This window comes from Staurois parvus, unplaced genomic scaffold, assembly GCF_062004578.1.
Source record: "Staurois parvus isolate SC_StPar_1 unplaced genomic scaffold, SC_StPar_1.0 ptg000631l, whole genome shotgun sequence".
Classification (NCBI taxonomy): domain Eukaryota; kingdom Metazoa; phylum Chordata; class Amphibia; order Anura; family Ranidae; genus Staurois; species Staurois parvus.
The window spans coordinates 248,878-263,141 of record NW_028318427.1 but is presented as its reverse complement, the minus strand read 5'-3'; the positions used below and the strand labels follow the sequence as shown (position 1 = coordinate 263,141).

At 40.9% G+C, this 14,264-nt stretch overlaps 1 protein-coding gene across 2 annotated transcripts in view; it reads left to right on the top strand.

The window, feature by feature from the left end:
* The window catches only part of TNXB (tenascin XB), a 205,408-nt gene that overhangs the window by 20,037 nt on the left and 171,107 nt on the right, over positions 1 to 14,264 (top strand). The gene's annotated exons all lie outside the window — the stretch shown is intronic.

Genomic DNA, 14,264 nt, shown 5'->3' with positions numbered 1-14,264 from the left:
AATGTTGTGTTGTTCTCAAATCACATACTCACTTACCCAGCAAATCCAGCATTGTTCTGCTGTGATCGGCTTCTGCACTCCTACCGCCTGCGTCCAACTCAGCCATTCTCTTTTGCCATGTCCTCAAGAGGCAGCTGTCTTTTCCATGTTTAGGTCCCCAATGACGTGCCACCAGGCCCACCCTTCTCTTCCTTCCATGAATGACTCCTGGGATTAGTGCCTAGGTGAAAATGAAGGATGGAGGTGGTCCAGAACATTAAAAAATGGATGTTTATATGTTCCCCTTCACACGGCGTATTTAAAACTAATTTTAAAATATTTCTTACCCTTTTAGTTGCTTCTTTGGAGCACCCTACAGGCAGCTCATATTGTTCAGAATATCTTACAATATACATTTAGGGACAGACTGCTGGACAGTTTTTTTGAAAGTGCATCAACATACAATGCACCACCAAAGACTTGAGATCTTTAACTCTTTGTCGGGACAGTCAGTGTGCACATCTGGTTTACAACTGATAATGAGATCTGCCAGCACAGTGCAGACAGGGTTAACGATGGTAAACATAACTCCCTAGTCCCTTTCTTAACATTATGTGGAAGGGAAAAGCTAGTTAGGATTTTTAGCAAGTAAAAAACATAGATAAGCAGCATTTTTGTTTAGGTTATACCATATGAATGCCCATAGTCGAGCAGTCAGTAGGGGCTTTGAGCTGTGTTAGGATTGTGGAGTCAGTCAGAGTTCAGAGTTTGCTGATCCAACCAGCATACACAGATACTCAAATGGTCTCTGAAGTACACCAGAGTGGACTTTGTGTGGACTTGCAATATATGTCCCTTGGAAGCTCCTTGTGTCTAACCCTTGATATACCTCATGCTTATTAAATGGTGCATCATATCTTTTTCCCTTTAATTTTTTGTTTTATATTGTATTTATTTTTTAGTTGCTATACAACTTTGACTCAGTTTGTGCTTTTGGTTTGTTATTTGGTTTATGTTGTTCACCAGTCTCTAGTGTCCATAGCTGCAACCACCTACCTCTTTATGTAATATAGAATTTTGTATTTTTGAACCTTTGATTTGATGGTAATTGTGTGATTGACATGCAAGATTTGTCATCTTGAGTAGAATGCCAGGTTTGCACGTCTCTTGGGTATCTCCATCAAAATTTCCAGTTCCTTTCGGATTGCCATGGCCCTTGCAAAACCAAATAATGGAGTCACACCCACCTGATGAAATTTTCCATACAATGAAACAAAGAAAAACTTAAATAATTAAGTGTGATATCTTCCTTGTAGGAACAGAGACAAACTAATGATGGGAAATTTCACGCTAGGGTCTCAGAAGTATCATTTTAGAAGAACTGAAATACCAGTCTTTTCTTATTTTAATCTTTTAACTCTTCTTCTCTTAAACAGATTTTTATTCTTTTTTAATATCTTTTTCTACACTTTATGTACTATACCTTATGAGACAATAGCAACTAAATTATTTATACTATCTTTTTTTTGTTATTATATGTGGCTATACTAATTTAAAAAAATATTTAATATATGATTTATCAACTATTTTCACCTTCTACCATATTTTATTGATACACGATTTTTATTACTACTTCTCTTATTATTATCAATATTATAGCTACCACTATTATTACTATTATTGTTACCATCAATAATATTTGATGATATTTTATATACCTTTCCCCTGAAATGCATTGGATATTCTTAATCAATAAATGTGTTAGAATAATCATCAACGAAAATACCAGTCTTCTGTTTTTTTTTCTTTTTAAACTCTTTGTCTTTACCAGTTTTTTTATATAATATACAGTATATGGCTATACCAAATTTCAAAAATGATTTAATCTGAGATTTTACCACTACTTTCCACCATATTTTTTTGATACATGCCTTTTATTATTACTATTTTATTATTATTATTATTATTATTATTATTAGTTACGTAGTTGGTAAGGTTGAATAAAGACACCGGTCCATCCAGTTCAACCTGTGTGGATGTAGGTGTGTGTATATAATTGTGTCTATAACATTTCCCATATCCCTGTATATTGTGTGCAGTAAGATGCCCATCTAAGCTGTTTTTTTTTTTTTTAAATTATCCACACTACCCGTTGAGACCACCAATTGTAAAGTTCTACATCTTAACTGCAGTAACAGTAAAAAAAAACCCTACACAGATTATGGTTAAACCACTTTTCGTCCAACTTCATTGAATGGCCTCATGTCTTCTTAAATGACCTAAGACTGAATATTTTATTTCCCTATGCTAGCGTCACCAGTAAGATATTTTTATGTTGTGATTACCTCTTAAGTGGCTCTTCTCCAATGAACATACGTTTAATGATTGTAGGCACTTCTTATAACTGAGGTTCATCAGTCCCCTTATTAGCTTTGTTGCCCTTCTTCTAGAATATCCCTCCTGAGGACTGGTGACTAGAACTGGATGGCATACTCAAGATCTGGCCAAACCAAAGTTTTGTAGAGCAGTAGAATTTTAAGTTTATCTCTAGAGTAAATACCCTTTTTAATACTAATATTTGTTGGCCTGGCTTGCTACAGCTTGGCATTAAATGCTATTGCTGTGTCTGTCATCTACTAGGGCCCCCAGATCTTTTTCCAGCCTCGATTCCCTCAGAGGTTCTCCCCATAATGTGTAACTTGCAATCATGTTTTTAGCTCCTAAGTGCACATTGAACCTCATTTGCCATGTAGTTTCCCACCTCTCTAAGGGCTTGCTCACACTTGACTAAACTTCTAACTCTTACCAAATGCTCCTATAGCTTTAGTATAGGTGTTAGACAGGTGTTAATAAGCTTCAGTATGGGCGCTAGACAGGCATTAACGAGCTTTAGTATGGGCGGCTTTTTGCAAGCATTAAAAATGCTGCCCAAACACCCTATGTGCAGTTTTGAAGCGTTTTATAAGCGTTTGACAAGCGTTAAAACCACACTACAAACTAAATAAACTGTAATGTTATTAACACGCTGCAACCGCACTGCAAATGCCTGCCTGTGCATTGGAGGAGCATCACCATAGACCAGGGGCGGACTGACAACTCATGGGGCCCCCGGGCAATAGGGGATCATGGGGCCTGTGTCCTTGCCCAAACTCACAAAAGCCTATGAAAAAAGGTACCAGGGGCATCTCATGGGGCCCCCTACTGACCCCGGGCCCGAGTTTCCAAATGGTCAGTCCGCCCCTGCCATAGACTTGAATTGGAGGCATTGAAAGGCTTCAAACTCCTCCTGACTCTACATGAGGCTTCAATTTTGAAGTTACAAGATGCTAAAACTGCATGTTTTGATAATGTGAACAGCACTGAGTGCTGCCCATAGTATCATTTGCATAGGCGTTTGAGGAGTGTTTGAAATGTCCCTCAAACGCCTGCTTTCAATGCCACTGTGAACTAGGCCTTATTGTCACTGTATTAACTACCTCTATTTTTGCTATCATTATGACATCAGTAATATTATTATTTAGCCCTGAAGAAGGGGAGGCCTTTTCCCCCTGAAAGCATTGGACATTGTTAATCAATTAATGTGTTAATAATTAGTGAGATATTTGACCTTAGTGGTGATCCTAACCTCATACTAAAAAAAAATTAAACTTAAATAAAGAAATGCTAGACAGATTATGAGTTTTATCTTCTTTGCAAGAGTAGAGACACAAGCTATTATGGGAAAATCTCACACTAGGATCCTGGAGGCGTATAAGACGCTGGTGTAGTACTCGTAGAAAATGTGAAATACCAGTTTTGATTGTTTTTATATTCCTGGTCATAATGTTACAATCTACCTAGTTCTGATTCCTGACAATTATGGAAGCTAAGAAGAGGCAGGCATGAAGTTGAGTCATTCACCACCAAGTACTTAGCCCACACGGGGCCAATCACCCCTCATTACTTCAAACAACAGGAGCAATGTGACTGGTTAATGTGGGTATTGGCTCCGATTTGCACCACTTTTCATATGTCAGCTCAAGTTGGTGATCTATAAACAGACAGGCTCTGTAATTCCATGGTTTCTCCATATTTATAATAACATCATTCGGTGATTCTGGACATCGGACACAAGTTATGTAACTGAAAGTTCAGCGACAGCCAGAAAAGTATTGGAGGAAGAGGAATGTGTTAGTTACAAGGAAAAAGGAGTTCATAATTTAATTGTTTATACAGGATACATGGCACCTTGTTAGTGTTCCATTCAAGCCCAACTTTAGCCAAAATCTCACTGATGAGAAGCAAAGGCATACCAATTAAAAATGAAGCCCAGCAACGGGCTTTGCTCAGCAAAGACACAGAAAGAAAATTCAAGTGAACCTGTGCTTTGGCCGTGAATGGCAAACAATGGGGTCACATAATTGAGCACACGGGTGCTGCTTCTTTGTACTTTCCCTTTCCTGCCCCACCATTCTGTTTCATAAAAGTAGTAAATGATGGCGTGATAGAGCAAACGATAAGTATAATCCAGGATGTTATCCAGCTCTAAGAAGCAACTCTTTATCATATGGGGTATCCCTATGGATCCCCAGAGTAGTCTGTAAGGCCTGCTGGAGCAAATTGGACCATGCTTTATTAGTTTTTATTTTTGGTGCTTTCCTCTGGACCACCTCTGTGTATAGAGTTCTGTATATGGAGGCTTTTCATTATTTATTTATTTTTCATGCTGGGTGAACTAGAAGGACTAATGTCTTTTTTAAACCTAACCATGCAACTATGTAGTGCTAGGCAGACAGAAATGGGTGTGTAGCTGGGGTGGGCCAGGCAAGGTGTAGGGTGGTGAAGAGTAGAGTCGTTTGTGGTTTTGTTGAAGAATCCTGGTTGGAGCCCTTGTGGGAAAATTAGGGCCTGAGCCAAGACAATGTAATAGTCCACACAATTAAAGAGGAGTTAAATGAAAATGTGGGCTGAGTCTCTTTAATCCTATGGAACAGAGGGTAAGCCTACACCTGAGGAGGAAAGATACACGCTCTGCCAGAAAACCGGTGGTGGTCTGGTGAAGGCGTTTTGACCACCTTAGCGGTGGTTAGATAGGTTCCCTAATAAGATCACATGCCTTGTCATCAGAAATCCTGGTGGCTATTGGGTTTATTGGGCAGGATCCTGCCATGGCCTGCAGATTGGAGAGTGTAAAGCTGGGGCAGTTCTGGACCCTTCATTGCTTGAACTAATGCAGTAAGGATGAGACCACAACAAGTTTCAAACTAGGCAAATGTAAGTTTATTCATCTTAATAAACAATAAAAGATCAATCCAATGCATTTCAGGGGATCACAAATCCTGCTTTATCTCTGAAATCGCTCTTTTGTCCATAATTCCTGGGCCCATATCCAAATATAAAAAAAAGGTATCTTTACACACTGCTTTTTGGCAGCCAGAGTTGCCATCTCCCATCACTGGAAGATTACTTCTTACCCCTCACTCCTGGGATGGGCTCAGGTTCTCAATGACATTATGATAATGGAGATGTTGGTGGTGGTTGAATAGTGCGGACCCTGAAAAAGTCTGTATGACCTGGACTTGTTGGCGGGCATATAGTGATACTACAACCTTTTGGGAAACTCCTCACTTAATACTGCCTCCTGCTTTTTGCTATATGTGTGTCGTTGGCCACTTCTCTTAACTGTTAATGGTAGAGCAATTTATAGAACCCCTATGATGTACTATCTAGAACTGAATGTGTCTGTCTTCCCTGGTTTTATATGGGATATCCTTACAGCCCCCCTCTCCTTTCCCTGTAGTTGAGATTGTTATGTTCTTTTGTGTTTTGTAATGTATTTTTCTTTTTAAGCCCTCCCAGCTGTTTCTTAGGTCCAACATTAGCCTGTTCAGATGTAAAAACTAAATCTGTGTATGGCTTCTAACTCTTCCCTGTTACCGTAATTCATACATGTGCAAAACTTCCAAAAAGAGGCCTCAAGGTACCTAAAAATATATGATCAAAAGAAAATACGTATTTCGGGAGTCCCTAGACACCAAGCCAATGAGAAACTAACAGAAAAAGAACTAGTTGTGAACTTAACTGGAATAGGGAATTTGTAAATACTGAATAATAATAAATCAAACAAATTTGAAGGTGATCAGTGGCGCACGAAAACTTCTTTATTACAGACAAAATTAAAAGTATAAAACAAACACAAAAAATCATACCACACTTTACAGGTCCCAAGTAGGTAAATCCCGGTCAGGGGAAAACTCATTAGTACAAAGGTATTTGTATGGACGATTCATTTGTAAGACTCATTTGTAAGCTTTAACATGTTCCATGCAGGAAAGAGTGCAAAGGCATAATAACAAAAAACTTCTATACTTAGAATTGAACAGCCATAAGCACCAGGATAACCCAGCACCAGACCAATCATACAAGGAAACTTGTGTAAGTATTAGTGTAATACAGGGAGGGATGCAGGAAAGGTAGCAGAAACCCCCCTCATGCACTAGACACCAAGGCATAAAGATCACAACAGCAACTGATCCTTAACATATGACCACATGTAGTCCAGAGCAGAATGTCGATAATGGTATATGAAAATCCTGTGACCCTCTCAGGTGCCAAGCTGTAGGGCACCATCCCGGGGAGATCCTAACAGGCCACTGTAACCTCCATCATACATGATCAGGTTCACCACACCTGCAAACATGCATGCAGGTAATGTGTAAGTTTAACACTTCCAGTTATTTACTACCTCTCATATTTATCACAGTACACCTCCTGACAAATCACAGGGAAAAAGGAGACTGAGGAAATGCCTCATCTTCCCTGCAGGATCAGCCTAAGTAAAGGCACTGGAAGTCACTGACTCCTTTTTATTTTATTATTTCTTAAATGAAAAAAGTTCACCTTTTCAGAAAAAAATATGTTGTCACTGTTGACCAGTCAGCAATTTCTTCATCCAGAAATGTAAAGTTACTGAAAGGTTCTAGTTAGGTAAATAGTACCCATAACCAGTAAAGTTTTCCTTTAAGAAGTCACCGGACAATCATTGTTGCTCTTGGGTTTTTATTACCTTCTTAGTAGCTGAAGAGACATTACACATAATGTGATCAGCACCTGTCCATACCCTCGGCCATTTGTATGCTTCCACCCAGATCTGTAGAGCATCTTGGCCTGAACCTGACTGAGGTTGTGGGGATAATTATTGAATGGTAAGTGAAGTGAAAATTCAGACAAACAGATAAAGTCACGTCTTTGGAGAAATGTGCAGAGAGAAGATTGCTCTTCTTTTATCCAAGAACAACATAAAAAAGCATCTGACCGCAGAACGGAGCCAGAATCATCTTTGAACGTAAAAAGCCCCTTCTTGATGTAAGATAAGAGTCATTACAAAAAAGAAAAAGCTCCAGCCAGGAAGCTAAATACACATTTGAAATACAATACATGCATGTGAACAGCTTTACCTCCAGCCAGTTTGCTGTCACACTATGTAGCCTGAAGGTGACACAGCTCTGCACAACCTACCGCTCTTCTTGAATCACCTCATTACCTCCTTCTTGCAATTGCAGCCAAAATCTTTTAAGTGGATTAGCCAATAACTTCCCACATCCCTGACATCTCACAATGTTGGAATACAGTGTTCGTGTATTCTTGTTCAACAACTACTATACATTAGTGCCAGTATTCAGCAGAGATATATTCTTCAACCATGTGTTTAAATTATGTGTATAAGTTTGCAGCTGCATCTGTGGTACTGTTAAACTATATGTCTTTTCTCTATAATAAAGTTCCTGTTTGCAGAGAAGCAGCAGCTAAACAGATGTGGAATGTGCAATGTATGCTCTGTAAGGCTATATACAGAATCTCTAACAGATTATGGCCCAGACTCCCAGTCATAGCCAGCTACAGCAAAAGAAGCACAAGATACAGCAACAGAAAGAAGATTGCAACAGAATAAAAGAAAATGGCAAGTAACACAGCTACAACAAGGCTTTCATTTGCAAACCTGACAAACAAGATCTACCAGTATTGGAAATTCAAGATGAAAATGCTGCTAATGGGAGAGATGTATAAATGAAGTCAAGGCAGAACAGCCTTCAGATGAGTGGATAGAGAAAGATCAGTAAGCTCAGAACACAATCCCTCCTGCATGGAAGATGATCATATATGTAAGTGTGAAACTGCTAAAGAAATGTAGGAAGGATTACAAAAGGTGAAAAGAAAGAGCAAATCTCGGCAATAAACTGTATTTGATTAGAAAGCTATACCAATCCAAAGGCCAGGGTATGAAGGATTACATAAGGCACACCTTAGAAATGGTTGAACGTCTGAGAGGTATAGGAGAAGAAATAAAAGATTTTCATGTTGCAGCACTATTACTAAGTGGTTTACCAGAAATAAAACACTTGTCACAGCATTTGATGCACATTTCAGATGATGAACTGACATTGGAATATGTTAAGGGCAAGCTTGTGGAGGAATATAAGCGTAAAACAGAAAGCGTTAATAGTGACAATGACTCTGTTGCAGAGTCTGCTTTACATACAAAAAGTAGGAATAAAACCAGTAACATGCAACAAGAAATAAGTCCATTTAAAAACAGATTGCAGAATCTGGAAACTAGAATGCAAAAACAAACTAAACGACAAAAGGCCAAAGGTTTGATGGAAGAAACTGATTTTTACTTATATAATGAATATGTTTTCAATCCAAAAGTTGCACCTCATCTTTTCAGGCATGGTGTGTTGATTCAGGGGCTACAAGTCACATGACAAATGATGAAATAATGGAACGTTCTTCTTATTTATTTCTTAAATAAGGAGACGTTTTTCTTTACTGTCCTATTTCTCATAGTGTCACCAGTAAGATACCTGATAATGTCCTGTATGTCCTTGCTCTTGAAACTAATCTTTTGTCAGTGAAGAAGCTCACAAAACAAAGCAATGTAGTGTACCTTCCAAGATGACAGTTGTGTCATCACAAAAGGGGATTTCTTATTTGCAAAGGCTAAAATTACTGATTCAAATTTCTAACTAACACAAGTGCTTCAAACTGAGAGAAATTCCAAATCAGTGTCACATGAAGATAAGGAACAAAGTGACACAGAAATAGAAATTAACACAGACAACCCAAATACTTTAAAAGAAGAAACCAGGAATCAATCAGGAAATCCACCAGAAGCCATAAAGGCATCTAAGCCAAACATCTGCCCTATGTTGCTCGTGTAGCATTCAAACCAGAGCCAGATTCAGGAGATGAGATGCAAAGACTTCCAGACCATGAGAAACAAAAGTGGATGGGAGCATTTGACAAGACCGCTTACAAGAAATAGATTTATAGAACTAAGAGCTGAAATGGGACTAACATAAAGAGTAGTTGTTGAGTGGAGGTGTTGGAATATAGTGTTCAGGTATTTTTGTATAACAACTAATGTACATCACTTTCGGTATTCAGCAGAGCTATATTCTTCAACTAGTAGATGGCAATGTTTATAGCTGCATCTATGATACTGTTAAACTCTATGTTTTTTCTCTATAATAAACTTCCTGCTTGCAGAGAAGCAGCAGAAAAACACATCTGGACTGTGCACTGGATGTTCTGTAGAGCTATATGCAGAATCTCTAACACACAATAGACAGCAACAGTATGGTTGCAGGGGCTGATCTGTGACAGACATTTGTGAATACAGCCATTAACTTCATAGGCATGAGGAGTTACATAACTGCGTCAACTCTCAGCTGGCATCTCAGTTCAGAAAGTATATGGTGACCATAGATGATGTTATCTGAACAAGAGAGAAAATGAGATGAAGGCTGGGACAGGGGCTTTTGAAATATAATACCTTGTTCCTGCATTGCAGTGGAGAGGAAGCAGCTCTCTGATGGAGCCATCCGAGTGGTGTGCCAGACGGTCCGTCACATTTGGTGGCAGCAGTGGGATTTGCTTCCTTCCTTCGGAGCAATCTAAACTACCACTGGGATTATTGTTAAAGAGGAACAGTAAATGGCAGCTGCAATTCAGTGGAGACTGCAGGTAGCTCTGGCCCAGTACAATGGCCCATGTCTCAGCAGAGGGTGAGCTATACTAGAAAGATATGATTCAAAAAGAACTGAGGAACGAGGCCCTTGAGGAGGTTCAAGTTCTCCAGGGAGAAATACTTCCAACAACAGATCAGTGATTTTGTGATCAGCTTGCATTGCAGATGCAGTTTCTGGGAGAGAGACTCCCAGGATGAATGGGTGTCAGAATTAGAAAAGTTGGTGCAGAAGGAGGTATGGATGAAGCGTACCAGACCTTACAATGGTATGCAGTACAGGAGTACACATGGTTGGCAGATGATGACCCTCCAGAGGGTGAGGATTATGGTGGCCCTATTGGTCTACTGTGGGAAACCTTTGAGGACATTAAAGAATTTGGGAGTACTGAGGAGTTTTGCTACTGGGACATCCGGGAGAATTGAGAGTATCTGCTGCAACGAAACTGGCGCTTGATCTGACTCATTTGGCCAGCTTGGAGTGGGAGTTGGAGCAAGTCTATGTTAGATTGTTTCATACCATAGAACAGCAGAAAAAGGTTGCTACAAGGGGAGAGTGCCAGCGACTTCTTTCCCCAGCCACAGATCCCAGAAATCATGGGTTTAATTGACTTTTCATTGGGTGATGTAATATTTACTGAGCTTCCAACTGTTGTGCTGGCAACAGGGCAGAGCTCTGCTAGCCTCTGCTCAGCACCGGTAATATCTCTTAGGTTCCAGGGACAGGAGATAGTGAGACTCTATCTTCAGTCACCAGCTCCAAAGATTGGGGGCTTAATAGACTTTTTTGCTGAAGAGGGACAACTCAGTGAGCCTCCAGCAGAAGAGCTGGCACTGCTAATCTCTGCCTACAACAACCAGTGGCACAGGAAGGTTTGTGCAAGGCCACTGAATTTTCATTTTACTTCCCAGTGGAGGAGCTGTCATCAGCGCAGAGCACCACTGGTGTCTGTCCAGCACTGGCAATACCTCCAGATCTCCAGGGAGCCAAAGAAGACAACCCCTCACCCCAACAGCAGGCCGTCGCAGCAGAGCTCTTACACCAAGCAAAAGTTCTGGCATCAAAGCAGAGGGTCTACCACTTCTGCCCAACACATACAGGAACAGGAACCTCAGGGAGAAGTAGTCATTGTTTCTTCTCCCCAGCAGCAGTGTAAGGATCAGGAAGAGTATGCAGCTTGCATTCGTCCCCAGTGGCTGGAGGGGGCTTCGGGAAATTGGGCAGTCAATCCAACTCCCCAGCGGCAGTACAATGGCCCGGGAGCAGAGGAAACTGTCTTCCCTCCCCAGCAGAGATCCATGCATCTAGGAGACAGTACCAGAGAAATGTCATCAAAGCAGTTGGATCAGGATATGGGAGATGGAACAGCCGGCTTATCTACCCAGCGGCAGTTCAAGGTCCAGGGAGGGGAGGAAGCCATCTTCACTCCCCAGCAGCAGATCCACAATCTGGGAGGGGAGGTGATCATCATCCCTCTCCAGTGGCAGATCCACAGTCTGGGAGCGGAGGAAGCTGCCGTCCCTCCCCAACAGTCACCTAGAGCAGAGGATGTGGGATCCTCGCTGAAGCACTGACAAACAGGGCAAAGTGCCATTGGCCTCTGCCTAGCACCTCATGTGTCTTCACAGCTCCAGGAAGTCAGGGGAGTTGGCCCCTCTCTCCACCAGCAGATCAAGCCCCAGAACTGTAAAGACCCCCCAGCTGGTTAATCTACTTTTGAGGGGGAAGAAATGTGACTATGGGGACTAGGGGTTAGCTTTCTACCAACTGATTATGACCTATGGAGGAGACCGGGGATTTTGTCTACATGGAAAAGAGCTCAGTTAAGCCTCTGATCTCATGGAGAGAGCAGCTCATTTTCTAATGATGGGCAACAACATGATGAACGCTGAGAGCAAGCCTTGGATTTATTCTCCGAATAACGACAATAAAGCTCTCCTTCTGGAGTGGATGGACTGGTGTAATATTAATCTTGTACAGGTTAATGATCAGAGGAAATAAGGTGGCCCTCCTGTAGACTGGGTTAGAAAAGCCCCTCAACAGAAATATTTATCAACAATCTCCCTCAAGAAATCTATGAAGATACATTAATTCCACTTTTTCAGACTGCTGGAGCATTGTCTGAGTTTTGTCTTATCATTTTTCCAGTAGACAGATTACCCAAGTGAAAGCCAAACACCTGAAAGACAGCATGTGTAATGTCTATCTATAATCTGTCACTCACTTGCATCTGTATATTTTCATATTCACCATTCATTAGTTTCTCCTCTCTTTCCTCCAGAAATCACTCAGTGTTTATACCTTTTTTTCTACACATTTTTGTCTGATCTACAATCTAAATAAACAGCACATGGACACAATATTGCCAATCTACATCCAAAGCAGGGACCATCTTTAATGTGGCGAACCCCTTTCATTACAATATTAATAAGCTTAAGTGTTACCAGCAATTTCTTGGGTGATTCATCGGGCTCTAATCGATTCACTGTGACTTTCCAGTCCCACGTCATTCCTGCATAGATATCGAATGATAATCAAATAGAATTTGGAATGAACCTGATGGAAATGCCGGAACATGAAACCCTGTAATTCACCCTTTTATGTTACAATGGTGCACAATGATTACATATCCAGCTATAATGACATTCCACTAACTCCATCTGGAGATCACAGCATTCTGCCATGAGAGGTATGAAGTTTAATACTATTATAATGAGGAACCTGCTGTGTATAAAGAAGGATGTTTAGATTTTGGCTGGATGTACTCCATATTTACATAAACTCAGTTTTAATTGCTGTCTAATGATGTGATTCTGTGCGAGATCTCCAGTGTGGGGGGGGGGGGGAGGGGGACCTGTACATGATCCTCCAGCAAGGCTTGATTGAGAGACCTTGTCGGTGATGTCTCTAGGGGCAGACGTGGATTGTTTGCAGGCTTTGCACTGATATTGTGCAGGCTATAATAAACCATATGGATTTCATACAATGCAAATGCTCTAATTGTCCATAATCATCTTCGTCTCCCTCCCCCTTGCCTCTTACGTCCATGGCTCTCTCACCTGTCTTTACTTATCCATGTATGCTGTTCTCTGTTCTTCTCTCTCCAATGTGATTGCCTCATTTCTTATTCCCTTCCAACTCTCCGAATTCTCTTATTCCCTCTGTCACTATTTCTCACACTCTGCTTTTATGACCCTATTAGTTCTGCACTATGAAACAGCCATAAATGTATTTATTTTAATTCTATCCTCTTTTCTTCCTTTGTTTTCAGTTGTATCCCTCTCCCCTCCTCTATTCTTCTGCTTCTTCCTCTTCTTCCTTCTCTTCCATATTTATCTTTCAACTCTACCTCACCTCTCCTTCCCACTCCATCTCTCCTTTCTTTCCCACTCCATACCTTCTATCCTTCCTACTCCATATCTCATCTCTTTCCCTCTCCTTCTCATTCCATCTCTTCTTTTTACTTCTTACTTCATTTTTCCTCTAGTTCCCATTCTACCTCTTCTATCCTTCCCACTCCATTTCTCTTTCCTTTTCCTTTCCCCTTCCCTTTCTCTTTCCTTTTCCTTTCCCCTTTCCTTTTCTTTCCTTCCTATTCTGCTTCTCCTCTCCCTCCAACTCACTCGCCCATCTCCTTCCCACACCAACTCTCTTCTCTTTTCCACTTCATCTTCCTTTACTTCCCACTCCATCTCTCCTCTCTTCTCATGCCTACTTTACCTCCCCTTTCCTTCCAACTCCATCTCTCCTCCCAACTTCACCTCCTCTCTCCTTCCTGCTTCATCTCTGTTTCCCAGTTCACCCCTCCTCTCCTTTCCTGTCTATCTCTCCTCTTTGCCCAATGCATCTTTCCTATTCTATCTCTGATCTACTTTCCACCCCACCTCATCATTTTCCTCCTATTACTTCTCTCCTTTCCACTCCACCTCTCTTCTTCCACACCACCTCTCTTTTCTGCCCACTCCATTTATCCTCTACTTCCACTCCACCTCTCCAATCACTTCATCCCTCCCGTCCTTCACACTCCACCTCTTTTCTCCTGCCCACACAATCTCTCCTGTTCTCTTTTCCACTTTTATATTTTCCATTCCATCTCTTCTTTTCTCATTGTCTCCTCTAGGTTCTTCTTTCCATCTTCTCTTCCTCTCCATCATCAGCCTTTCCATCTCTGCTCTTTCCTTTTATGCCTCATCTGCTCTTTTCTTTCATGTGCCCCACATGTCTCCCCTTCCATATCTTGGTCTCTATGCTTGCATTCCTTTTGCACCTTTTCTTTTC